This window comes from Tursiops truncatus, chromosome 3 (genome assembly GCF_011762595.2).
Source record: "Tursiops truncatus isolate mTurTru1 chromosome 3, mTurTru1.mat.Y, whole genome shotgun sequence".
NCBI lineage: Eukaryota > Metazoa > Chordata > Mammalia > Artiodactyla > Delphinidae > Tursiops > Tursiops truncatus.
The window spans coordinates 82727853-82754743 of record NC_047036.1 but is presented as its reverse complement, the minus strand read 5'-3'; the positions used below and the strand labels follow the sequence as shown (position 1 = coordinate 82754743).

At 39.3% G+C, this 26891-nt stretch overlaps 1 long non-coding RNA gene across 1 annotated transcript in view; it reads left to right on the top strand.

The window, feature by feature from the left end:
* The first annotated feature begins 3060 nt into the window (after positions 1-3060).
* The window catches only part of LOC141278201 (uncharacterized), a 43330-nt gene continuing 19499 nt past the window's right edge, over positions 3061-26891 (top strand). The window contains exons 1-2 of the long non-coding RNA XR_012330548.1: positions 3061-3130; positions 16723-16802. This is a non-coding gene — a long non-coding RNA (uncharacterized lncRNA). The remainder of the gene's footprint in view (positions 3131-16722; positions 16803-26891) is intronic.

Below are 26891 nucleotides of genomic sequence, written 5' to 3'. Positions count from 1 at the left end.
AATAATGTTATTAAAATAAAAAATAAATATTTATTAACAATTTTTTAAAGTAATTTAAAAAACCCAAAAAATAGACAGAACTCTAGGACAAATGGTAAAAGCAAAGCTATACAGACAAAATCACACACAGAAGCATACACATACACACTCACAAAAAGAGAAAACGGAGAAAAAATATATATATCGTTGCTCCCAAAGTCCACCTCCTCAATTTGGGATGATTCGTTGTCTATTCAGGTATTCCACTGATGTAGGGTACATCAAGTTGATTGTGGAGATTTAATCCGCTGCTCCTGAGGCTGTTGGGAGAGATTTCCCTTTCTCTTCTTTGTTTGCACAGTTCCTGGGTTTCAGCTTTGGATTTGGACCCGCTTCTGTGTGTAGGTCGCCTGAGGGTGTCTGTTCCCGCCCAGACAGGATGGGGTTAAAGGGGCAGCTGATTCTGGGGCTCTGGCTCACTCAGGCCTGGGGGAGGGAGGGGTATGGATGCGGGGTGAGACTTCGGCAGCACAGGCCAGTGTTACGTTGCACCAGCGTGAGGCGTGCTGTGGGTTCTCCTGGGGAAGTTGTCCCTGGATCACGGGACCCTGGCAGTGGCGGGCTGCACAGGCTCCTGGAAGGGGAGGTGTGGACAGTGACCTGTGCTCACACACAGGCTTCTTGGTGGCGGCAGCAGCAGCCTTAGCGTCCCATGCCCATCTCTGGTGTCTGTGCTGATACCCGTGGCTCGCGCCTGTCTCTGGAGCTCCTTTGAGTGGCGCTCTTAATCCCCTCTCCACGCGCACCAGGAAACAAAGAGGCAAGTAAAAGTCTCTTGTCTCTTCGGCAGCTCCAGACCTTTTTCCGGACTCCCTCCCGGCTAGCTGTGGCGCACTAGCCCCTTCAGGCTGTGTTCACGCCGCCAACCCCAGTCCTCTCCCTGGGATCCGACCTCCGAAGCCCGAGCCTCAGCTCCCAGGCCCCGCTTGTCCCGGCAGGTGAGCAGACAGTCCTCTCGGGCTGGTGAGTGCCGGTCGGCACCGATCCTTTGTGTGGGAATCTCTCCGCTTTGCCCTCCGCACCCCTGTTGCTGCGCTCTCCTCCGTTAATCCGAAGCTTCCCCCTTCCGCCACCCGCAGTCTCCGCCCGCGAAGGGGCTTGCTAGTGTGTGGAAACTTTTCCTCCTTCACGGCTCCCTCCCACTGGTGGGGGTCCCATCCCTATTCTTTTGTCTCTGTTTTTTCTTTTCTCTTTTGCCCTACCCAGGTGCGTGGGGAGTTTCTTGCCTTTTGGGAGGTCTGATGTCTTCTGCCTGCATTCAGTAGGTGTTCTGTAGGAGTTGTTCCACATGTAGATGTATTTCTGATGTATTTGTGGGGAGAAAGGTGATCTCTGTATCTTACTCTTCCGCCATCTTGAAGCTCGTCCGGGAGCTAACCCCTGACAGCATTTTTGAGCAGCAGTAACAATGCTGCAACCACATAACTCTAGATTTTTTTGTGGAGAAATAACCCCAGTTTGTCTAAGCCATTGTCAATAGTGACATTTGTTACTTGTAGCTGAAAGCATCCCTAACTGATATAATGTCAAAACCATTTCTATTATCTGCCTAGACAATACTGGTGGATAGAATCCTAATGTCAATATCTCTAGGAATTGAAATCAAGTTTCATGTAGTCCAAGGAGACATATCAAAAAAAATCGATAGTTCCAGATTAGAGACCTGTTAGGCAGTGAAGACAATTCTTTTCTTAGATATCCTGCTATCTCAGGAGCACATATCAGAGACAAATTGTCTTAGGGCTATGTAAAGAATACATATCAGAGATGCATGGGCTAGTGTTTTCATTGGGAACCAGAATAGCACCAGCCCTGAAGTCAAAAAGTACTAGGTTGGATCTGGCACCAACAATGACTGTTTCTAACAAAATTATCCATCTAATGAACGTGAAATGGAAGCATTTTTGGCTTTTGTTTCATATTATGAGTAATTATAGCACAGTAGTTAAAAAAGTAGACTAAGAGTTGAAATTGCCTGGGTTTTTACTCTATTACTTCCCAGCTATGAGTCTGTGGGTGAACCAACCTCTTTGTGCCCCTATTTCCTCACAAGCAAATTGAGCAGAATAATAGTACCACTTCACAGGATTTTCACAAGGATTTAATGAAGTGGTGCATATAAATTCCTTAGAAGAATGCTTGATCCTCTATAAGTAGTGGGTCTACATAGAAGGCTGTTATGCTTAGCATGGTGCCTGTCACATGAAAAATGCCTGGTAATGTGAGCTATTATTCTATTTAATTCATTCTCCCCAGATTTTCCATATAGTATTTTTGGAGGCCACAAATTAAAAAATTAAAAATCATGCCAAGGATATTTTATTGGAGTGCTCTCTTCTTGCATTTTTGCATTAAGCTCAATTAATACTTTTATAGACTATTGCTCCTGCCCTGCCTTCATATAATCTATTTGTTCTTTTATAAGATATCTACAAAACAGTTTAGAGGGTACTCTGGATGTCATTCTACTTAAGACAATTCAGCCTGAGCTGACTTTAGTATTGTCTCCTTGCCCAAGGGCTTAGCCACAGGTGCTCTGTGGGCAGCCACTAAATAGGACAACCCTAGAACTTATTGTCCAAACTGGGAGATTTCTGATAGAGAAAGGGAGTGCTAATAATAAAAAAACTAAGACAATAGGAATGAACCTGGTTGTGTGGTCCCTAAATGACTCCCTCTGTTCGGGTAGAGTTGTTCCAGGGAATTTCCCCAAGCTCTGCCCACCCATACCATTACAGACCTTTTCATTAGCTTCCAGTGTTTGAATGACAGATTCATTTTGCCTGGGTTTAGGGAGCCTCAGAACAGGGGACCATGTGGGAAGAGGAAGAAGCTGAACTTCCTAATACCGTACCACAGGGAATGTCCTTCCTGGAAAGGGGCATAACAAACTGGCTAAAAATCCACATATTGTAATATTTTAATTTGCTTTGTAAGCTTTTCAATGTCTTTTGTTTTAGGTCCACATATGTGAGGTCCTCTTGAACTTGTCCTTCAGTTTGAGCTGCTATAACAAGTACCACAGACTGGGTGCCTTAAACAATAAACATTATTTCTTACAATTCTGGAGTCTGGGAAGTCCAAGACCAAGGTAAATTCCAGGTCTGGTGAGGATTGTCTTCCTGGTTTGCAAATGGCCATCTTCTTGTTCTCATTGTATTCTTACATGGCAGTGAAGAAAAGAGAGAGAGAAAAATTTCTTGTGTATCTTTTTAATAAAGGCACCAATTCCATTCATGAGGGCTCCATCCTCATGACCTAATCTCCTCCCAAAGACGCACATCTTCCTAATTCCATCACACTGGAAATTAGAATTTCAACCAAATTTGGGGGGTACACAAACACTCAGCCTATACACTGACCTTATTCACTTCTTAATTATTTTGTGCAGAAATACCTTGTTCCAGTCAAATGTTTTATTTATTGTTATGCAAACATATTGCTTGCCATTTCTATCTCTAATCTTGTATACATCTGGTCTCTGTATGTAATACCCTCTCCCATATGAGAAGGTATTATCATAAACTTACATATATATATAACAATTATAGAAATAATACATTGCTACTACTTGTCATCATAATCATATAACATGGCAACATAAAGACTCCCTCAAATGACCAAATTAGAATGAGTGTTTCATCTCCCATATTAAATCAATTCTATTATATAATTTCCTAAGCTTTCTTAGAAATTAGGTTTATGATCCTATAAATGTAAAGAGGTAGGTTTTTTTCTCCTTCCTCCTTATAGAAGATTACATTTCTGACATTTTTGATGTGGTCTTTATGTAGGAATTTATTACTTGGGAGGCAAAAATGAACATTAAACTATATGATTCATTGTTGCTATTGAAATAAGAGTAGGCAGGGATAAAAAGTAGTTTGTGTGACTCTTCCCCATTAAGAGTATTCAGTATGATCTTATATACATACGTGTGGCCAGGGCTGTCCTCACCCCTTAACCTCTTCTTTTCGGCCTCACATCTATTCATATCAAACTAAAAACTGACTTACAATGGGCAGTAGAGCTCTCTGACGTTGCAGCCTCACACAGTGATGAAAATGCAGTATATGATAGTATTTAACAATTTGCTTAATGTGGAGAATGATTTTAAAATATGAAAAAGTTTTACCTTCTTCTTAATCTCTAGTTACTAGGATAAGCTGAAAACCCCTAGTTAAAAGTGCTTTTTACAGACAACTTACAGTATTACCAAAATACTCTGTATAATTTCTTCCAGACCTCTACTAAATGATTTAGTTAACCTAGTCAGGTTTCTAAGATTAAACTCCTATCATTAACTGTTCCATTTCAAGTTTGCTCAAAACGTGATTGATGAGAAGGTAATGAATTCTAGAAAACATTTTTTCTCTGTCTATTGAGATGACCATGTAGTTTTTCTTCTTTAATCTGTTAATGTGTTCAGTTACAATACTAGGTTTTCTAATTCCAACGAACCTTGCATTCATGAAAGAAACATAATTTAGTCACAAGTATTTTTTTGAAGTCAGTTTGCTAATATTCCTATATCCAGGTTTATAAATGAGATTATCCCATAATTTTTTTCCTTGTACTGTCCTTATGTTTTGTTTTGTTTTTTTAAATGTTGGGGGTAGGAGTTTATTAATTAATTAATTTAGTTTTGCTGTGTTGGGTCTTCGTTTCTGTGCAAGGGCTTTCTCTAGTTGTGGCAAGCGGGGGCCACTCTTCATCGCGGTGCACGGGCCTCTCACTATCACGGCCTCTCTTGTTGCGGAGCACAGGGCTCCAGACGCGCAAGCTCAGTAGTTGTGGCTCACGGGCCTAGTTGCTCCGCGGTATGTGGGATCTTCCCGGATCAGGGCTCGAACCCATATCCCCTGCATTAGCAGGCAGATTCTCAACCACTGCGCCACCAGGGAAGCCCTGTCCTTATGTTTTTAAAAAAATTAATCACTGATTCTTCTCTAGGCATTTGAAATGGCTTAATGTCATAAAAGCCAGACTAGGACTACAACTTTATCTTCTAACTATATAACATTTCAGAAACTGTCCGTAGACTTAGAATTCCAAGTGTTATAAGGGGTGATTGCAATTCGTGATTATATTGCTATTAATTAATAAGGAAGGGCTTCCCTGGTGGCTCAGTGGTTGAGAGTCCGCCTGCTGATGCAGGGGACACGGGTTTGTGCCCCGGTCCGGGAAGATCCCACATGCCGCGGAGCGGCTGGGCCCGTGAGCCATGGCCGCTGAGCCTGCGCGTCCGGAACCTGTGCTCCACAACGGGAGAGGCCACAACAGTGAGAGGCCCACGTACCGCAAAAAAAAAAAAAAAAAGGAAGAATAAAAAGAGCCCCCAAATCTAAAAGAACTAAAAATTTAAAAACCCAGTGTCTCTGGTTCTCACTCTGACACATTTATTAACTGTGTGGTCTTGAATGTAACAGGAGAATTTTATGTTGAGTTACGCATTTTAAAAATTGATTTTGTTGTTAAGTGTAAAAGGTGGACTGACAAGGAAGAGATGAAAACAGATTGGTTAGGAGGCTGTTGCAATAGGCTTAGCAGCAATAAGACTCAAAACTAAGACCATAGTTATGGAGATGAAGAGAGGATGCAGATGTAGATCTTTTGGCCACAGCGAATCTTCATAATCTTCCCCTTACTTCTACTGAAATTTAGACATAGATCCAAGGGGTGGTTTTGTCAGTTACTAGTTTTTTTTTCCCCCCAACATCTTTACTGGAGTATAATTGCTCTGCAATGGTGTGTTAGCTTCTGCTGTATAACAAAGTGAATCAACCATATGTATACACATATCCCCATATCTCTTCCTCTTGCATCTCCCTCCCACCCTCCCTATCCCACCCCTCTAGGTGGTCACAAAGCACCGAGCTGATCTCCTTGCGCTATGTGGCTGCTTCACAAAAGCCACCTGTTCTACATTAGGTAGTGTATATATATCCATGCCACTCTCTCACCTTGTCCCAGCCGACCCCTCCCCCTCCCCGTGTCCTCAAGTCCACTCTCCACATCTGCGTCTTTATTCCTGTCCTGCCCCTAGGTTCTTCAGAACTTTTTTTTTCTTTTTAGATTCCATATATATGTGTTAGCACGTGGTATTTGTTTTTCTTTTTCTGACTTACTTCACTCTGTATGACAGACCCTAGGTCCATCCACCTCACTACAAATAACTCAATTTCGTTTCTTATGGCTGAGTAATATTCCATTGTATATATGTGCCACATCTTCTTTATCCATTCATCTGTTGATGGACACTTAGGTTGCTTCCACGTCCTGGCTATTGTAAATAGTGCTGCAATGAATGTTGTGGTACATGACTCTTTTTGAATTATGGTATTCTCAGGGTATATGCCAAGTAGTGAGATTGCTGGATCGTATGGTAGTTCTATTTTTAGTTTATTAAGGGACCTCCATATTGTTCTCCATAGTGGCTGTATCAATTTACATTCCCACCAACAGTGCAAGAGGGTTCCCTTTTCTCCACACCCTCTCCAGCATTTATTGTTTGTAGATTTTTTGATGATGGCCATTCTGACCGGTGTGTGGTGATACCTCATTGTAGTTTTGAGTTGCATTTCTCTAATGATTACTGATGTTGAGCATCCTTTCATGTGTTTGTTGGCGATCTCTATATCTTCTTTGGAGAATGTCTATTTAGGTCTTCTGCCAATTTTTGGATTGGGTTGTTTGTTTTTTTGATATTGAGTTGCATGAGCTGCTCTTAAATTTTGGAGATTAATTGTTTGTCAGTTGCCTCATTTGCAAATATTGTCTCCCATTCTGAGGGTTGTCTTTTCGTCTTGTTTATGGCTTCCTTTGCTGTGCAAAAGCTTTTAAGTTTCATTAGGTCCCATTTGTTTATTTTTGTTTTTATTTCCCTTTCTCTAGGAGGTGGGTCAAAAAGGTTCTTGCTGTGATTTATGTCATAGAGTGTTCTGCCTATATTTTCCTTTAAGAGTTTTATAGTGTCTGGCCTTACATTTAGGTCTTTAATCCATTTTGAGTTTATTTTTGTGTATGGTGTTAGGGAGTGTTCTAATTTCATACTTTTACATGTAGCTGTCCAGTTTTCCCAGCACCACTTATTGAAGAGGTTGTCTTTTCTCCATTGTATATTCTTGCCTCCTTTATCAAAGATAAGGTGATCATATGTGCATGAGTTTATCTCTGGGCTTTCTATCCTGTTCCATTGATCTATTTTTCTGTTTGTGCCAGTACCATACTGTCTTGATTACTGTAGTTTTGTGGTGTAGTCTGAAGCTTGATTCCTCCAGCTCTGTTTTTCTTTCTCAAGATTGCTTTAGCTATTCAGGGTCTTCTGTGTTTCCACACAAATTGTGAAATTTTTTGTTCTAGTTCTGTGAAAAATGCCATTGGTAATTTGTTAAGGATTGCATTGAATCTGTAGATTGCTTTGGTAGTATAGTCATTTTCACAATGTGGATTCTTCCAATCCAATAGCATGGTATATCTCTCCATCTATTTGTATCATCTTTAATTTCTTTCATCAGTGTCTGATAGTTTTCTGCATATAGGTCTTTTGTCTCCTTAGAAAGGTTTATTCTTAGGTATTTTTTGTTATTGTTGCAATGTTAAATGGGAGTGTTTCCATAATTTCTCTTTCTGATTTTTCATCATTAGTGTATAAGAATGCAAGAGATTTCTGTGCATTAATTTTGTATCCTGCTACTTTACCATATTAGCTCTAGTAGTTTTCTGGTAGCATCTTTAGGATTCTTTATGTTTAGCTCTAGTAGTTTAGCTCTAGTAGTTTTCTGGTAGCATCTTTAGGATTCTTTATGTGTAGTATCATGTCATCTGCAAACAGTGGCAGCTTTACTTCTTCTTTTCTGATTTGTATTCCTTTTATTTCTTTTCCTTCTCTGTTTGCTGTGGCTAAAATTTCCAAAACTATGTTGAATAACAGTGGTGAGAGTGGGCAACCTTGTCTTATTCCTGATCTTAGTGTAAATGGTTTCAGTTTTTCACCATTGAGAACGATATTGGCTGTGGGTTTGTCATATATGACCTTCATTATGTTGAGGTAAGTTCCCTCTATGCCTACTCTCTGGAGGGATTATATCATAAATGGGTGTTGAATTTTATTGAAAGCTTTCTGTGCATCTATTGAGATGATCATATGTTTTTTCTCCTTTAGTTTGTTAATATGGTTTATCATATTGACTGATTTGCATATATTGAAGAATCCTTGCATTCCTGGGATAAACCCCACTTGATCATGGTGTATGATCCTTTTAATGTGCTGTTGGTTCTGTTTGCTAGTATTCTGTTGAGGATTTTTGCATCTATGTTCATCAGTGATATTGACCTGTAGTTTTCTTTTTTTGTGACATCTTTGTCTGGTTTTGGTATCAGAGTGATGGTGTCCTCTTAGAATGAGTTTGGGAGTGTTCCTCCCTCTGCTCTATTTTGGGAGAGTTTGAGAAAGATAGGCATTAGCTCTTCTCTAAATGTTTGATGAAATTCACCTGTGAAGCCATCTGGTCCTGGGCTTTTGTTTGTTTGAAGATTTTTTTTGTTTGCAGTACGCGGGCCTCTCGCTGTTGTGGCCTCTCCCGTTGCAGAGCACAGGCTCCAGATGCGCAGGCTCAGCGGCCATGGCTTATGGGCCCAGTCACTCCGCAGCATGTGGGATCTTCCCTCACTGGGGCACGAATGCGTGTCCCCTGCATCGGCAGGCGGACTGACAACCACTGTGCCACCAGGGAAGCCCTGTTGGAAGATTTTTAATCACAGTTTCAGTTTCAGTGCTTGTGATTGGTCTGTTTATATGTTTGATTTCTTCCTGATTCAAGCTCGGAAGTTTGTGCTTTTCTAAGAATTTTTCCATTTCTTCCAGGTTGTTCATTTTATTGGCATATAGTTGCTGTAGTAATCTCTCCTGATCCTTTGTATTTCTGCAGTGTCAGTTTTTACTTCTCCATTTTCATTTCTAATTCTGTTGATTTGAGTCTTCTCCCTTTTTTCTTGATGAGTCTGGCTAATGGTTTATCAGTTTTATCTTCTCAAAGAACCAGCTTTGGACTTCCCTGGCGGTGCAGTGGTTGAGAGTCTGCCTGCCAATGCGGGGGACACGGGTTCGTGCCCCAGTCCGGGAAGATCCCACATGCCGCGGAGCGGCTGGGACTGTGAGCCATGGCCGCTGAGCCTGCGCGTCCGGAGCCTGTGCTCCGCAACGGGAGAGGCCACAACAGTGAGAGGCCCGTGTACTGTAAAAAAAAAAAAAAAAAAAAAAAGAACCAGCTTTTAGTTTTAATGATCTTTGCTATCGTTTCCTTTATTTCTTTTTTCATTTATTTCCGATCTGATCTTTATTTTTTCTTCCTTCTGCTAACTTTGGGGATTTTTGTCCTTTCTTCTCTATTTGCTTTAGGTGTAACGTTTGGCTGTTTATTTGAGATGTTTCTTGTTTCTTGAGGTAGGATAATATTAATATAAACTTCCCTCTTAGAACTGCTTTTGCTGTATTCCATAGGTTTTGGGCCATCATGTTTTCATTATCATTTGTTTCTAGGTATTTTTTGATTTCCTTTTTGGGTTCTTCAGTGATCTCTTGGTTATTAGGAGTGTATTGTTCAGCCTCCATGTATTTGTATTTTTTACAGTTTTTTTTTCCTGTAATTGGTATCTAGTCTTATAGTGTTGTCGTCAGAAAAGGTACTTGATATGATTTCAATTTTCTTAAATTTGCCAAGGCTAGATTTGTGACCAAGATATGATATCTCCTGGAGAATGTTCCATGAGCACTTGAGAAGAGTGTCTTCTGTTGTTTTTGGATGGAATGTCCTATAAATATCAATTAAGTCCATCTTGTTTAATGTATCGTTTAAAACTTGTGTTTCCTTATTTATTTTCATTTTGGATGATCTGTCCCTTGGTGAAAGTGGGGAGTTAAAGTCCCCTACTATGATTGTGTTACTGTCGATTTCCCCTTTTATGGCTGTTAGCATTTGCCTTATGTATTGAGGTATCTAATGCATCTTCTTCTTGGATTGATCCCTTGATCATTATGTAATTAGTGTCCTTCTTTGTCTCCTGTAATAGTGTTTATTTTAAAGTTTATTTTGTCTGATATGAGAATTGCGACTCCAGCTTTCTTTTGATTTCCATTTGCATGGAATATCTTTTTCCATCCCCTCACTTTCAGTCTGTATGTGTCCCTAGGTCTGAAGTGGGTTTCTTGTAGACAGCATATATACGGGTCTTGTTTTTGTATCCATTCAGCCAGTCCATGTCTTTTGGCTGGAGCATTTAATCCATTTACATTTAAGGTAATTATCGATATGTATGTTCCTACTACCATTTTCTCAATTGTTTTGTCTTTGTTATTGTAGGTGTTTTCCTTCTCTTGTGTTTCCTGCCTGCAGAATTTCCTTTAGCGTTTGTTGTAAAGCTGATTTGGTGGTGCTGAATTCTCTTAGCTTTTGCTTGTCTGTAAAGCTTTTAATGTCTCCGTCAAATCTGAATAAGATCCTTGCTGTGTAGAGTAATCTGTTTTTTTTTTTTTTTTTTGCGATACACGGGCCTCTCATTGTTGCGGCCTCTCCCGCTGCGGAGCACAGGCTCCGGACACGCAGGCTCAGCAGCCATGGCTTACGGGTCTAGCTGCTCCACGGCATGTGGGATCCTCCTGGACTGGGGCATGAACCCGTGTCCCCTGCATCGGCAGGCAGACTCTCAACCATTGCGCCACCAGGGAAGCCCTTGTAGAGTAATCTTGGTTGTAGGTTTTTCCATTTCATCACTTTAAATATGTCTTGCCACTTCCTTATGGCTTGCAGAGTTTCTGCTGAAAGATCAGCTGTTAACCTTATGGGGAGTTCCTTGTATGTTATTTGTTGCTTTTCCCTTGCTGTTTTCAATATTTTTTCTTTTGATAGTTTGATTAATATGTGTCTTGGCATGTTCCTCCTTGGATTTATCCTGTGTGGGACGCTCTATGCTTCCTGGACTTCATTGACTATTTCCTTTTCCATATTAGAGAAGTTTTCAACTATAATCTCTTCAAATATTTTCTCAGTCCTTTTCTTTTTCTGGGACCCCTATAGTTTGAATGTTGGTGTGTTTAATATTGCCCCAGAGGTCTCTGATACTGTCCGCAGTCTTTTCATTCTTTTTTCTTTATTCTGCTCTGCAGTAGTCATCTCCACTATTTTATCTTCCAGGTCACTTATCTGTTCTTCTACCTCAATTATTCTGCTATTGATCCCTTCTAGAGAATTTTTAACTTCATTTATTGTGTTGTTCATCATTGTTTGCTCTTTAGTTGTTCTATGTCCTTGTTAAACGTTTCTTATATTTTCTCTATTCTATTTCCAAGATTTTGGGTCATGTTTACTATCCTTTCTCTGAATTCTTTTTCAGGTAGACTACCTATTTCCTCTTCATTTGTTCTGTCTGGTGGGTTTTTACCTTGTTTCTTCATCTGCTGCGTATTTCTCTGTCTTCTCATTTTGCTTAACTTACTGTGTTTGGGGTCTCATTTTTGCAGGCTGCAGGTTCGTAGTTCCCGTTGTTTTTGGTGTCTGCCCCCAGTGGCTAAGGTTGGTTCAGTGGGTTGTGTAGGCTTCCTGGTGGATGGGACTGGTGCCTGTGTTCTGGTGGATGAGGCTGGATCTTGTCTTTCTGGTGGGCAGGACTATGTCCGATGGTATGTTTTGGCGTGTCTGTGAACTTCATATGGTTTTAGGCAGCCTCTCTGCTAATGGGTGGGGTTGTATCCTTGTCTTCTAGTTATTTGTCATTTGGTGTCCCACAGTGGAACTTGCTGGTCATTGAGTGGAGCTGGGTGTTAGCGTTGAGACGGAGATCTCTGGGAGAGCTCTTGCCGATTTTTATTACATGTGGCTGGGAGGTCTCTGGTGGACCAATTCCTGAACTTGTCTCTCCCACCTCAGAGGCTCAGGCCTGACACCCGGCCAGAGCACCAAGACCCTGTCAGCCACATGGCTGGAGAAGATGGGCTCTGAGTTGGGTGTCAACCACTGCCCTGTTGTAGCTCTGTCTCATCTGTCTCCAAAGGTCACCCAGATACATTGGGTTGTTCCACCATACCTTAGAACTTGCACATGCCAGTCTGGGATTTGTAGATGTCCTGATACTCTTCATTGAAATACCTTGCATTCATGATGTGCTAATAGTGTTGGTTCTCTTCAGTTCAGAGACTGGGACAGTCTGACCTTCATGTGACCAAGGCAATGGTCCCAAAGTGATAACATGTCAGATTCCAAGAAGGCTTTCTACAGCGCCTGAGCAGTAGTCCCAAGCAGCCACTCCACTCAGCTGTAGTACTCTGACTGGGGAACTTGGTGGGACCCTCAAACAAGGATTTCTGCCAGCCCTAGATCCTGACTTGCCAACCCAGGCAAGGAGCTGAGGAGAGCATCTCCTGGCCCCATCTCACTAGAGGAGCTGACACCTGGAAGCTGCTCAGTTTCTAGTTTTTAAATTTTATGCTCTACATAGTTCAGTATCACTAAACATTGCTTTATTCATGCAATATATATAAAAAAGTGTCCATCTTATTTAAGTCATTGTGAAATTAAGTGGGAACTTCTAGATAAAGTTCTTATTTTAATGCCTGAAACATAGCATATACTCAGTAAATAAAAGGTAGTTATTTTTAATTATGATAAACTATTCAGACCCTAGATGTACTTAAGCCAAAGTGGAGAGAAAAGGGAACTGAGAGAGGAGGCAGAAAATTTGGATTCTAGTCCAGCTCTGTAACTAGATGGTGATTTATCTTGGGAAAGTTGAGCTTCAGTTTTCTAATTTGTCAAGTGAAGGGTTTGTATGGCTTATATGGGTCTCAACTGTAAGCAGTGCAGGTAAGTAAGTCACAGTAGTTGCCTAGGTAAGAACCGTACTTTTTAAAGAAATTGGTAAACAGTCGCTGTTCCTCAGTCTGTGTGATCTGCCATCTCTTTCCAGTTCTTCCTCTCACAGGTTATCTGTCTTAATTGAGTTGCTAGTCATAACCTTGAATTGTTTCAGTTAATCATGTTTCTCTCCTGTACTTGCCTAAACTTTTTAGATGTTCTTCATTTGTACTAGTGAGCTAGTGTGTATCTGAACCTCCTCCACCACTCTTTGAAAGAGGCCACATGGATGACTCCATGGAGGGCAACCTGGGATGTCAGACCAAGATGATAACAACTTGGAGGACCATGCCAACAGACTGGCAACTCCTGGCCCTTAGTTGCTCAGGGTTCTGTTTGTTTTCTTGACTTTCTTGTGTTTTTTTGTTTTTTTTTTTAAACAGTGGTGTTGGTTCCTTGGCTTCTCATCACCTCTTCCTTGTTCTTTTGGTATTCCTCAACCCCAATAACTAATTGGTTGAATTTATAATGTGAAAGGCTCAGTTATGATAGAAAAGTTAATTCCTAAGATCTCTGCAAACATAAGGATTTTATTCTAAAATCATGCAGGAAAAGCTTCTTCTAGAGTTAAAATAAGATGGTCAGTTTGATGTTTAATTGAGAATTGATCCCTTTCTTCTTCATAAAAAAGTGTAATACTTATTCAAAAGCAGAGGCAAAGTTGTGTTTGTCATTATAAGAGATATCTCTGAGATTTGAAGAACTAAGATTAAGGAGACTACAATTATTCTCAAAGTAGAAATAAATAGTTATTTAAAATGCATGTCTTATAGGCAAATGGTTCTTAAAAAATGTTCACTTTTGCAAAGATGAGAAGACAAGGTTAAGAGGAAGGTTTTATTGACCTTCCGAGTACTAAAAGACATCCCTTTATCATTCTTTTAAGAAAGTTGGTGATATTCTAACAGGGCACTAGGCACAAACAGTTTAAAAATTAGATCTGAGAGCCAGGTGTTAGAAGATGAATGCATTATGGTCGAATTATGAGTGTCAGCTACATCTCTTCTTGTCTTAATTAAATACCTCACTAAACCTGCTGGCAGATCTGAGCCACTTCATCAACAGACTCTTCCTCTCATGAGTAATCCCAGCAAATGGGCAATTCTGCTTACCCTCAAGAAGTGTGAGAGATGCCTGTGAGGGTGTGTGTGCTGTGTGCTCCCTATTTGAGGAATGGCATGTGAGGATCAGCTATGGAAATTAGCAGCTTTGGGGTAAGCTGGGTCAAGAGCAGGCAATATATACTCAAATGCTCTCTTAGACAAGAACAAAACATGCTAGGAATATGTAGAACAGGAAGCAGGGTGAGCTTCTGCTACAGTGATCAACAAAACATATTACTGGATATTTTTGGCAGGAGAATATTAAGCTTCCCAGACCCCTGTGCACTTAGCCAATTGATATCAGTTTATGACACTGATGGTAATTTTAGTGGAGTGGCATGATAAGTTAGGCAGACCAGCAATTCATTTCTCTTGGACCACTGCAAAGCCCTACATGGTTATAATTTTCTCTTCACATTTACCATGACCCAGGGTTGCAGCACTCTCATTCTCATTTTGTTCAGTATCAACCATCCAAACGTTAACATTCAGGTAATGGAAAGAGAATGGTTCTTAAGAATTACAAAGTTAAGAAATTTCATCTGCTGAATACAGGATAAGTAGATACAAGTATCTGAATACTACTAAGGTCTATAAAGCATAGAAATTATGGATAGTATTTTACTGTTATTTTATTTAAGAAAAAAATAGTTTCCATTATAATCATCTAATTTAATACTAATATGCAATAGTATATTGAATACAATATAATATATTGTACATGTTTTATTATTTTTTCATTTTAAGAAGTATATCTGTCTCCACAGTAGACCATAAGCTCCTGGAGGGTAGGAGAAAGGGTCTAGCGATAAACCCTTATTCATGACAGGGTCTAGCAATAAACACATGCTAAAAAATGTTAATTGAATAAGCGAATGAAGTATTACCAGATCCCTTTAAAATAAACTAACAAAAATACTACGTGTTAGGCTGTGGAAACCTTATTTCACTCATTTCTAAGTTCTCTTTTCTAAGTTTCTCATTTCACTCGTTTCTAATTGCCACTGTAAAATCTGGGTACTTTTATTTTTTCTAATTTAGGGAAGGAAGAAGAGGCCTAGCAGGTTAATTAATGTGCCTAGTGGCATAGCTAGTAAGAGTTGCACCAGGATTTGAACCCAGGTCTTCTAACTTCATAGTTAGAGTAAGATTTCCACTTAAAATAAACATATTTTGAGAAAGTGTTTGTGTTTTATTAATCAAGAGAGAAAGACGTGGTAATACTACTTTTTGTGCAAATTCGAAGGTAACATTATATATATAATGGCTCTTGGGAACTTGATACTTTTAAAATGCTATGGCCCTTATACAGTGAAAATCTTTAGTTACTTAGTTATTTTTTTATATAAAACAGGTTTGGAGATAACAAGGACCTACTCTGTAACACAGGGAACTATATTCAATATCTTGTAGTAACCTATAATGGAAAAGAATCTGGAACAGTATATATATGTATATATAACTGAATCACTTTGCTGCATACCTGAAACTAACACAACATTGTAAATTAACTGTACTTCAATTAAAAAATGATTTAAAAAAAACAGATTTAGGCAGAAGAACCTGCTGATTCCAAGTATGAGCCTAGGAGAATGGGCTGAGTCAGAACTCACTAACCTTTTCAAAATGGTCTGGGAACACTTTCTGCCAGCTAGACCGCAGGATGAGTCATCCAAAGGGAAAAATCACCCACTGTATTTTATTAATGGGAAATTTGTCATTCTGCTTTTAATTGAAGGATTAAAAGGGAGAAACAAGAATACTTCATATTTTAATTCCTGTGTGATTTAGGGTTCCAGGCTTCAGAGATTTCTCCCAGGCACACAAGGATGGCAAGGCTTGGTCAAGAGTCACTGCCTTTGCTTGGTTCCCCCCACCCCCTGGCCCTGAACCGTACTGTGAGACAAGGATTTGTGTGCATGTGGTTTATTCAAAGGCACTCCAGGAAACAGCATTGGGAGTGGACAAGTTAGACAGGGAAGGATAGGAAACCAGCAGTTTAGTATCAGGCAAGTTACTTCTGTGGTTAAACGGGCCCTTGTTCCCTCTGAGGAATTACAGGAAGGCCTGTTGAAGGTGCACTTCAAGTTATTCCATCCGAGGGGCAAGGAAGCTGAGGTGTACTGTCCACCAATCTCTCTTTCACCGTTGATTGATGGCTACTTCTGAGATAAGTAATTGGTACTTCCTGCTTGCCTGGAGTGGGCCAAGCTTCTCTTATGATCAGAAAGACACAGCTGTTTTTAGTGATCAGCTTTGGGTGTGCAGAAGTGAATGCTAAGGGTATATGGAGCTACATACCTATGAAGGGAAAAATAATAATGCCCAACAACATCTTTAGCACTTTACATTTACAAAAGATTTTTTTTTTTTTTTTTTTTTTTTGCGGTATGCGGGCCTCTCACTGTTGTGGCCTCTCCCGTTGTGGAGCACAGGCTCCAGACGTGCAGGCTCAGCGGCCATGGCTCACGGGCCCAGCCGCTCCGCGGCATGTGGGATCTTCCCGGACCGGGGCACGAACCCGTGTCCCCTGCATCGGCAGGCGGACTCTCAACCACTGCGCCACCAGGGAAGCCCTACAAAAGGTTTTTAGAAGCAATACCTGATCTTAGTTTTGATTCTTACAACCATCTTGTGATATCAGGCCAAGTACTACTATTTTTATTTTACAGAAGAGGAAATGGAAGCACAGAGAGGTTAAGTATGCTGTCCACTCATATATCCATTCACCACTTATGGATGAAAGAAGAGGGTAAGTGAGATTATCTAAGAGAAAGAATTTTCTTTTAATCCCATGGAGACTATGTACCACATAAAGGGACTATTAAATTATCAGTTTTTTTAAAGCTTTAAACAGTTGACTATATAGTTTACCCTTTTCCTACTTAGCAGAGGAGTGGGGATGGGGAATCAAAAGGAAGACCACATCATCTAAAGATAAAATGAAAACATTATTATTTGCTCTTCACTTCCAAAATGCACTGTGATTTAACATTTTCAACTCTTATATATTCATGTTCTTTAAAATATCAACTTTTTTAACCCTTACAAATGGGGACATCAAATTGGCCTTTACCAAATCCTCTTCATTCTACCTCTGTAATATTTCTAAATGCCTTTTGTCCTATCTCCCTTGCTATCACCATAGTCCAGATCCTTTTTTTTTTTTAACCTCACATCGACTAAATCTTCTAATTTGTATATTCAATTAATGTCTTCCCATTCCAGTCCATCTACAGACTTGCTGCCATGTGAATTTTACTGAGAACACCTCATATCTTGCCATTTCCTGCTCCAAAATCTTTTTGCCTAAAGAACAAATTCTGTGTACATCAAAATGGGATTTGAAATTTTTTTGACAGGGCCTCAGTCCACCAGTAGATCCCTCCAGGATCTTTGGAACAATGTATATGTCCCCCTATTGCATCTTTGTACTGGCTCTACTTCCTGGAAGGTCCTTCCTTTTCATCTGTATAGGCCCCTATACTCTGCAAATTCAATCTTTAGAACAAATGCCACCTCTTCCAGAAAGCCTTTCCTGATATGTTCAGGCAAAAATTATTTTTACTACCTAGTCTCAGCATTGTTTGCATGGTCAATATCAGTGTATCTGTCTTATTCCCCCATTAGACTGTATCTTTTACAGTGACTTGCTCATGACAGATGTTCAAAATATGTTGATTTTTTTGAATGATTAAAGGGAGGCAATATATCTGTTCAACTATAACACCTAATTAGTAATGTTAAACATCTTTGTGTTATTTACTATACATGGACACTGAATGATTTTTTTTTAAAATTTTTGGCTGCATTGGGTCTTCATTGCTGTGCGTGGGCTTTCTCTAGTTGCTGTGAGTGGGGCTACTCTTTGTTGCAGTGCGTGGGCTTTGTATTCTGGTGGCTTCTCTTGTTGCGGAGCACGGGCTCTAGGCACGTGGGCTCAGTAGTTGTGGCTCGTGGGCTCTAGAGCACAGGTTCAGTAGTTGTGGCACACGGGCTTAGTTGCTCCGCGGCATGTGGAATCTTCCTGGACCGGGGCTTGAACCTGTGTCCCCTGCATTGGCAGGCGGATTCTTAACCACTGCGCCACCAGGGAAGTCTGGACACTGAATGATTTTTAAGAAACACAAATTAAATACAAATAATTTCTTATGCCATGTAGCACATCTGTAAATGTTGTTGCCGATAAGTTAAACAGGGATGTGTGAAAAGTCATTGCAGGATCTAACAGTTGGAGTGGATGCCAAGGCCTATAAATACCTAAAGAGAACTCTTGAAGACTGAAGGATGCTTTTAATGGCACACATTGTTCCATGTAGATTATATAAATGCATGGTTTTAAATACATAATTAGAGTCTTGTTTGTAGTTCTGTACCCACTGGATCTTAGCAGATTCTGTATTTTCAAACCACTTGAAAAGAAACAAATGAAAACTTATATAACATGAATGAGTTAATATTTTTAACCTGATGTATTTTTTTAATGGAAAAGATTCTTCCTTTGAATCATCATAGGTAATATTTATTCTGATGATGAACATGTATTAAACATAATAACCTGTAATTTCTGACAGGTGAAACAGGATTGGATTTCACATATTAAAATAGTTTGATTTTCCATCTCTTTGAAATTTATTTGAAATGCAGACATTCTCATTGATTTTTGTTTCCACAGTCTACATTCCAAGGACACTGCATATTTTGGATACAAATAGTGTTTTCTTTCTTTTCAATTCTTGTCTTTGTGCAAGAGGAAAGTTTGGATGGCCAATAAAATGAAATTATTAGGCATTCCTCTAAACTGTAAAATATAGGGCCAACAAATTGAATAAATATTCCTTAGCCTCTTAAGATCTTTCATAGACTTAGATTTCTTGTAGTTAGGAAAATATTTAGTATAGGGGACCTATTTGAGGAGAGAGAAGTAATACTTTCCTTTCTATAATCTTCCTCATCTCCTGTTCCTTCTTCAAACAAGATTTGAAAACATGAAACTTGATTAAATAATCTAATTTTAAAATTATAAAATGAACACACAAAAAGGAAGTCTTTGTATTTCAAATGAAATTAATTCTTGGCGTCAGGGACACCCCAAAGGGAACTAATTTTAACCAGTGTCTCAAGAGTAGTATTACACTTTAGTAATTACACTTTAGTAGACTAAGCAATAAGAAAACGGCTAATCCAAAAAAAGTATGTCTATGTGAATGTTTTTAAAGACAGATTGGGAAACTGGGCTATCATGATGTGCATTTAACCATAATGCAGCAATCATTTCCCTTGCCCTTCGTGCTCCAATGGAAGGAGACACAGGGAGGATTGCCACTTCCCAAGACCTCCACATTTCTCTCCTCTTCGGCACGCCTTGATTGGCGGCCCCTCAACATCTCGTTTCCCTCCATTTGATTTATATACACAAGGTGACTGTTTTGAGGGCTACATGATTATGTTTGTTTGGTACAATTGATGAGCCTTGACCTCATAAAAACTGTATTGGAATGACACAAAACAATTGTTTTCAAATCGAGCAATCTTACAGCCAATTAAAAGACTCTTTAGAAAAAACATAATGCATTTTATCAAGCTAAAAAATTCAGTGATTCGTGTGAGTGCATGTCCCTCTTTTGTTGTTTTTTTAAGTTTCTACTGTATGAGAATGGCCCACCAGCCAAATATCCATTTGCAAAGCAAATATTATAGATTGATACTCTATGGTGTTTTTATTACATGGTTAGTTTAGATATCTCTCCTTTCCCTAGTGAGGCATTTTGATAATTAGTTGCTTGCTTTCTAAAATTTAGATTCTAATTCACCCTTTAAATCTAGCTAGGAGGAAATTTAAGTTAAAATGATAAACATGGTATCTCACATACACTAATTAAATTGTCTTAAAAAAAGATGGCTTGCATGTGTATCTGTTTAACATGTTTCATCAAAACTGTTGTGGTGGTATGTAATTTTAATGTAAAATAGCCCTCTTTGCAGGGAATTGGGCCTGCTGCTAGATCTTTAAATTTTCAGTGTCTGTTGCCATAGCAACCAGAATTGACTCTGGTACCCACTGTGTTCAACATAAATTAATTTAAAGACATAGCATTTGAAACAGTTTAGTCAATTTTAAGTCCATGTCTGGCTAGGCCTCAGACTTCAGTGCTGTTTTATATTAAAAATGTCATTAAAATATGTTCCTTTTATGCTAATTAGACTTATTTGTAGGATTCAGTGCCTTAAGTGTGATTTAAGAAAAATGTTGGAAAACTAGTTCCTGTATTGTTTGTAAGATGTGAGCTTCTAATAATGTAAAGAGTGTTTCCTTTTTTTAAACAGTAGAATGTTACTGCTTCTCCTGCCTGAATACGCTGATATTAGCTGAATAGATAGGCTTGATGTTACCTAAATCTCATTTTTGCATGCTTTAGTGGATCCCTCAGGCTCTGTACTCTGATAATCTTCTGAGAAGAAGGAAGCTGGCTATCTTCTGCCACTTTTTATGCCTAATCAGTCCCTGCTACCTTGAGACATGAATCTTTTCATTAAATAATTCTAAACAGTTTCAAAATACTTTTCTCATGTAAACTTTGGGACATTTGGTTTTCTAGGTAGACAGAGTTAAGAGACCAAAGAAGTTATATATATATATATATATATATATATATATATATATATATATATATATATATATATATATGTATTTTGGTGAGGTTGAAACTTGTCCTGCTTTCTTTTTTTTTTTTGACCTAGGCAATTTTTACAGCTAAACCTACTGCACTTGTTCAGTGAATATTTTTTTATACTCTGTTATTATAAAAGCAAGCATATGGAGGTAGACTACACATTGTGATAGATGTGAAAGCTTAAGGAAGAGAGAAGCTGTGCTGTTTTGTTTTGTTTTTTTTTTGCAGTACGTGGGCCTCTCACTGTTGTGGCCTCTCCCGTTGCAGAGCACAGGCTCCGGACGTGCAGGCTCAGCGGCCATGGCTCACGGGCCCAGCTGCTCCGCGGCATGTGGGATCTTCCCGGACTGGGGCAAGAACCCGCGTCCCCTGCATCGGCAGGTGGACTCTCAACCACTGTGCCACCAGGGAAGCCCTAGCTGTGCTGTTTTTTCACAATAATATAGTATTCATATTTTTATTATAGAAAAAGATTTCTGATATTTTCTAATTTGTCCAGTAAAAGACATTACACCTCAGGAAAGACTGTTTTTCATGGTGCTATTTAGCTTTATATCATGCTCTTCTGATCACAGGAAATATTATGGCTACTGTGTAGAAAATAAAATACACATTTAAAAATCTCTTTCCAGAAAAAAGTGTGATTTTCTTTGGAATGGTTTCATTTCTTCTGAACCATCTAATGCTAACTTGAAGTCATTTGAACCATAACCCTTCACGTTTGGATTTAAAATGAAAGACTAGCTTGTGGAATTTCAGGAGCACTGCCTTCATATTTCTTCTGAAATTTGAAAGAACCCTGTATATTAAATATTTAGGACTTTAGTTAGATACATAAAACTCAGCTGCTACATCAGACTAAGGTCTATACGCATGAGTTGTTTTCTAGCTTGCTATATTGATGTAAATTAGAATAAGACATTTAAGGAAAGACAGGAATCTGTTACAGCCCTTAGGTGACTCATTGATGCCCACCAGTGTCATTAATATACCAGCAGACAACACATCTGAAATTCACTGCTCCTGAGGGGATTTACTGTGTGTGTGTGTGTGTGTGTGTGAGAGAGAGAGAGAGAGAGATAATCAAAATGTGGAAGTCTAAAAACTTTCCTGTTTGAATTAAATCCCATGAACACCTGTCTCTAGATGAGTATGCCATCAATCATTATGCTAAACCTTTTTTGCCAATTACCACAAACTTGGAAATTTATCACTAGATTCAATTGAGAACATGTTTTTAAAAGAAGAGTGAGGGCTTCCCTGGTGGCACAGTGGTTAAGAATCCACCTGCCAATGCAGGGGACACGGGTTCGAGCCGTGGTCCGGGAGGATCCCACATGCTTTGCAGCAACTAAGCCAGTGCACCACAACTGCTTAGCCCAATGCGCCACAACTATTGAAGCCTGCACGCCTAGAGCCTGTGCTCCGCAACAAGAGAAGCCACTGCAATGAGAAGCCCGCGCTCTGCAACGAAGAGTAGCCCCTGCTCACTGCAACCAGAGAAAAGCCCGCACACAGCAACGAAGACCCAGTGCAGCCAAAAATAAAATTAATTAATTAAAAAAAAGAGTGAGAATTCCTTAAATAGTAAGCACCTACTTGGGGATTAAAAACAATCATAATAATTTGACCCATAATTGAAAGCTTGATATGAATGGAATCTGATGCAGTTTATAATGATCCAGAAGAGGCAATAGTTAATGATAGAGAAAAGAATCTACCAAGAAATTTCTGGGCTTAGATAGTATTTTCTCCAAATTATTCTTACTTTCATCCTGAGAAGCTTAAATTTGATATGGTGACTCAGGCTCAGAGAGTTGGGAAAAATAGGAGTTTGACTTCCATAAAGCATTATCGTGAGGCTTGTGACCAGAGCTACACCCTTCACTAATCTGAGAATCTCATGCTAAGGAATTCTATCTGAAATGCAAGGGGCCTCAAGGCTCATATGACTAGTAAATTTATCCTGAAATGTATTTCTACCTTAAAGCTCTGTCCATATAGCATAGTCATAAATAAAATACGTTATGGAGTAATAGTAATATTTTGAAAAGTGTCACTGTACTTCTCTCTGTTTCTCTCTGTCTCTGTCTCTCTCTTTCTCTTTGTCCTATTCAGCTTCAGCAGTCCAGATGTCTAGGGAGAAGATCAGAGTTTGCTGGAAAAGGAATGCAAAGACAGAGAATAAATAGCTTCTGCTTTGACAGATAAGGTTATAAAACAACAATAGTCAGGCAATTGCCTTAAGACAGTATTTCCCAATTTTCTTTATCCCCTCCTACTCTTAATAGCTCAGGTATTAAGGTTGTAGGACTCTGCTTATAGCATTCTTCTGTAAGATAGAGATGGTGCTTACACAGAGAGAAGGATATAAACCACAGGAAGAAATAATACCTTTTCCTGGCCTGGGAATTTTGTTAGAGGTTGCCAAGAAAGCAAGAAGGATTTCCTCTCTCCAAGTTAAAGTCCAGAGGGTGTAAGGTAAGTCAGAGAGTATCAGTAGATTTGGGAGTGGAGAGGATAGGGAGGGTTGGGGGACAGGGAGAAAGTGTCATCTTGCTTCCCATTTGGGACTTTGAAAAGTGGTCACCTCTCTGGCTGTACCTGTACCATCTTGGAGGCTAGGCTATATCAGTGAGACTGTTCAGTGGTCAGGAAGGAGGCTGTGAAGCTCAGGATTCCAATGTGGCATTAAAGCAGAATTGAGTCGGCAAGTCTATCATAGCAGTAGAAGCCAGGGTCGAACCAATGGACCAAAAGGCTGGAAGAAGAATGTGGCAGATACTTGAGAGATAGTAGGAATGGGAGCTTAGGGGAGGCTCAGTCAGCCTCTGTCCTGCTCACAGCAGGCCTTAATTCCACTAAACACAAGCTTTAGTTGTGAGTGTCAGAAGGGGCAGCTGCATTCAGGTGGACAGGGACATCATCCCAGAGATCAGAGGACCATGTGCTCAAGGACCCTGATCCTTCTCTGCACAAGGTCAGCCAATTGCTTCCAGCATACAACTAGTCATCACCTTGGGAAAAGGGAGAATGTTTGTGGAAAGGAGCATTTTTTCCAGGAAAGATTGAGAACTGCTACCTATAGAAACCAGATTTTCAGATTGAACTGAGTTTAAAACTGAATTGAAACCTATCTATCTTTCTATTTGGTTGCTTTGTTTTCCCTCACATTTCTCTCTGTAGGACTCCAGTCACGATGTGTCCCAAGTTCACAGAGGTTTTGTTCATTATTTTTTCAATCATGCTTCCCTCCATGCTTCAGTTTGGATGATTTATTTTGACTGTCTTCAAGTTAACTAATCCTCTCTTCAGTTATATCCAATCTACTATGAATTTCATCCACTGAATTGTTTTTTCCCATTTCAAAATTTTATTATTTATTTAGTTTCCACATCTGTTCTGAAATTCCCTCTTTACCCATTGTATCCAATTTTCTTTATAGATTCTCTAATATATTTATTATTATTATTCTGAAGTTTAAGTCTATCAATTCTAACATCTGGTTTGTCTTGTCTAGCAACTGTTTTCTTTTTCCTCTTGACTATGATCATAATTTTAAGTATTTTCATATGTCTGTTCATATTGATTGCATACTGGATATTGTATTGATACACTATAGAGATTCTAGATTCAATTATCTTCCTCTGAAGGGTGTAATTTTTTTTCTATCAGGCAGTTAAATTATTGGTAGACCACTTAGTCCTGGTTTGTAGTTTTTAATCCTAAAACGGGGTCCTTCTGGAGCTTTAATGGAAATCTTGATGTATTCATTAAGCCACTCTAACTCAGCAGAACTCTAATTCCAAAATATGACTGCCCTGTAGTGTTCGTTCACTGAATTCTCTCCTAACTGTTGCTTTCCCCCAATACCCTGCACATCTGCAGTTTAGGAGTCAGTTACGGATTTGAGTGGGGGTTATCTGTGGATTTGAGGGTTTTCTCTTCTCTTTCCTTCCCAGAATTACCCCTTCTCAGTTTCTAGGTCGCCTCCAATTTTCTCCTTTGACTCCTCAAGCTAATAATGTTTTACTTGAGTTCTATTCACCCTGGGTTGTAGACTGGGAAGTGCCATTAGTGGAAAAACATATAAATGTGGGTCTCCACTAATGTGGTTTCCTTCTTTCAAAGATTGGATCTCCTTTAGTTTATGCTGATTTTGTCACTCCTCTATGCCTTCAAAGAGTAGTTCTTTTCCCCAAGGTTTTTAGTTGTTACAAGCAGGAGGGCTAGTCTGATACAAGCTACTTGGCTTGTCTGATACAAGCTACTTGGCCTTTATACTGCCATTTGCAGTATAGAGGCCAAGGAGGAACGATAGGAGATAAGGTTGGAAATATAAAGAAATACTTAATCATATAGGGCTTTGTAGGCCTTGGCAAGGAGATTGAAGTTTATTCTAAGCATTATATAGGTGTTAGAGAATTTTAAGGAGTTATTCAATCTTATTTAAAGATACAGTGGTAGTTCTACATGAAAATATGGTAAATAATAGTATTGGTAATTCTACATGGAAACAGGTGTAAATAATAATATTGGATAGGGTTTATTAATCATAAAATATATGTCTAGGTCAGTAATAGGTGACATAATGTAAAACTTAATAGTGGGGAATAATAATGATGACTTTACTTACCAAGCAAGGATGCTCACGAGTTGACCTAGGAAATAAAAGAGGGATGGTTATGGCTTTAAAAACTGAGATTCTTTTGATACTGAGATACACTACCTCATTCATTCATTTATTCACACTTCCTAGGTACTATTCTAGGTACTAGGGACACAACAGTGAATAAATACATTCTTTGGAGAAACATAAGTCTATGTGGTTTTGACGTTTCATCTCTGATATACCCCAAATAAAGTCAGAGACTTGGTTTCTCAATGAGACCTGATAATTGAAATTTTCTTTAGCTTCTTTCACTAGTGATTAAATTTTTGCCCTAAATTACAGAAAAATATATATAGTGGAAAGAACGCTTCAGGCCATGGCTACAGTATGGCAATAAAAATTCCTTTTAATTTGAGTTCTGATTTGACTAAATTAATTACCATTTTTTGGGACAAAAGATTATTTCTAACAGCATGGACTACTTCACATTTTTTTTTTTTTTTTTTTTTTTTTTTGGTGGTACGTGGGCCTCTCACTGTTGTGGCCTCTCCCGTTGCGGAGCACAGGCTCCGGACGTGCAGGCTCAGAGGCCATGGCTCACGGGACCAGCTGCTCTGCGGCATGTGGGATCTTCCTGGACTGGGGCACGAACCCGTGTCCCCTGCATCGACAGGCAGACTCTCAACCACTGCACCACCAGGGAAGCCCTACTTCACATTTCTTATGGAAAAATGATGAGTTAGGGTTGTAGTTTATCTGTTAATGTTTTAGGTTGACCAAGGAGACTGTAAAAAAAATGATGTAAATTAAGAAAAATCTTGCCATCAATTTCAGAATGAAAACCATGTTCCTCCTGATGCAAATCTCTGAAGGGTGTGTGTGTGTGTGCACGCGAGTGTGTCAGTGTGGGCAGCTCAAAAGCCAGCAGCCAAATAATAAAACTAAAAGGAATATTTACAGATCCATTGCATACAGATTTGTTGTCTAGGTTTTTCAGGGAGTCTTACTTAACTTTATTATTTCAGGGCTTTTGGCTCAATTTTGAATAAACAGTGCACATCCATGTGGGAGCAATGAGGAGGAACTGTAGCATCTGCTATGACTTTAAAAATAACTTCCTACTTATATAACTGAGATTTCACCAAAGATCAATGAGATTTTTCAAGTCTGAGACCTAAGGTTGTATAGCATGAAATAGTTCCTTTAGAAGCTGTTGATTCATGTAGCACTGCTATTTTGAAAGAAAAACATTCCTACCCAAGAAGCAGATGTTAACAGACCACAGCCCTAGAGTCATAACTACAGGTTACTGAGATCCGAGTTTGTGTTCTCAGCTTCATTTACAATCATTAAGAGTCTTTTACTTTTAATTACTTCTTTATTGATTTCATATCGCACATTTCTACTAGTCTGTACAAAACGTCAGCTTCAGTGGAATGGGCAGGATGGCATTCGCAACTCACTATCAAGCCGGCCTGCTTAGATACAACACAGAATGGTGCCTACCAGTCATTGTTTCTGGATGACAATGTTATTCATGATGCTGTATGCTTCT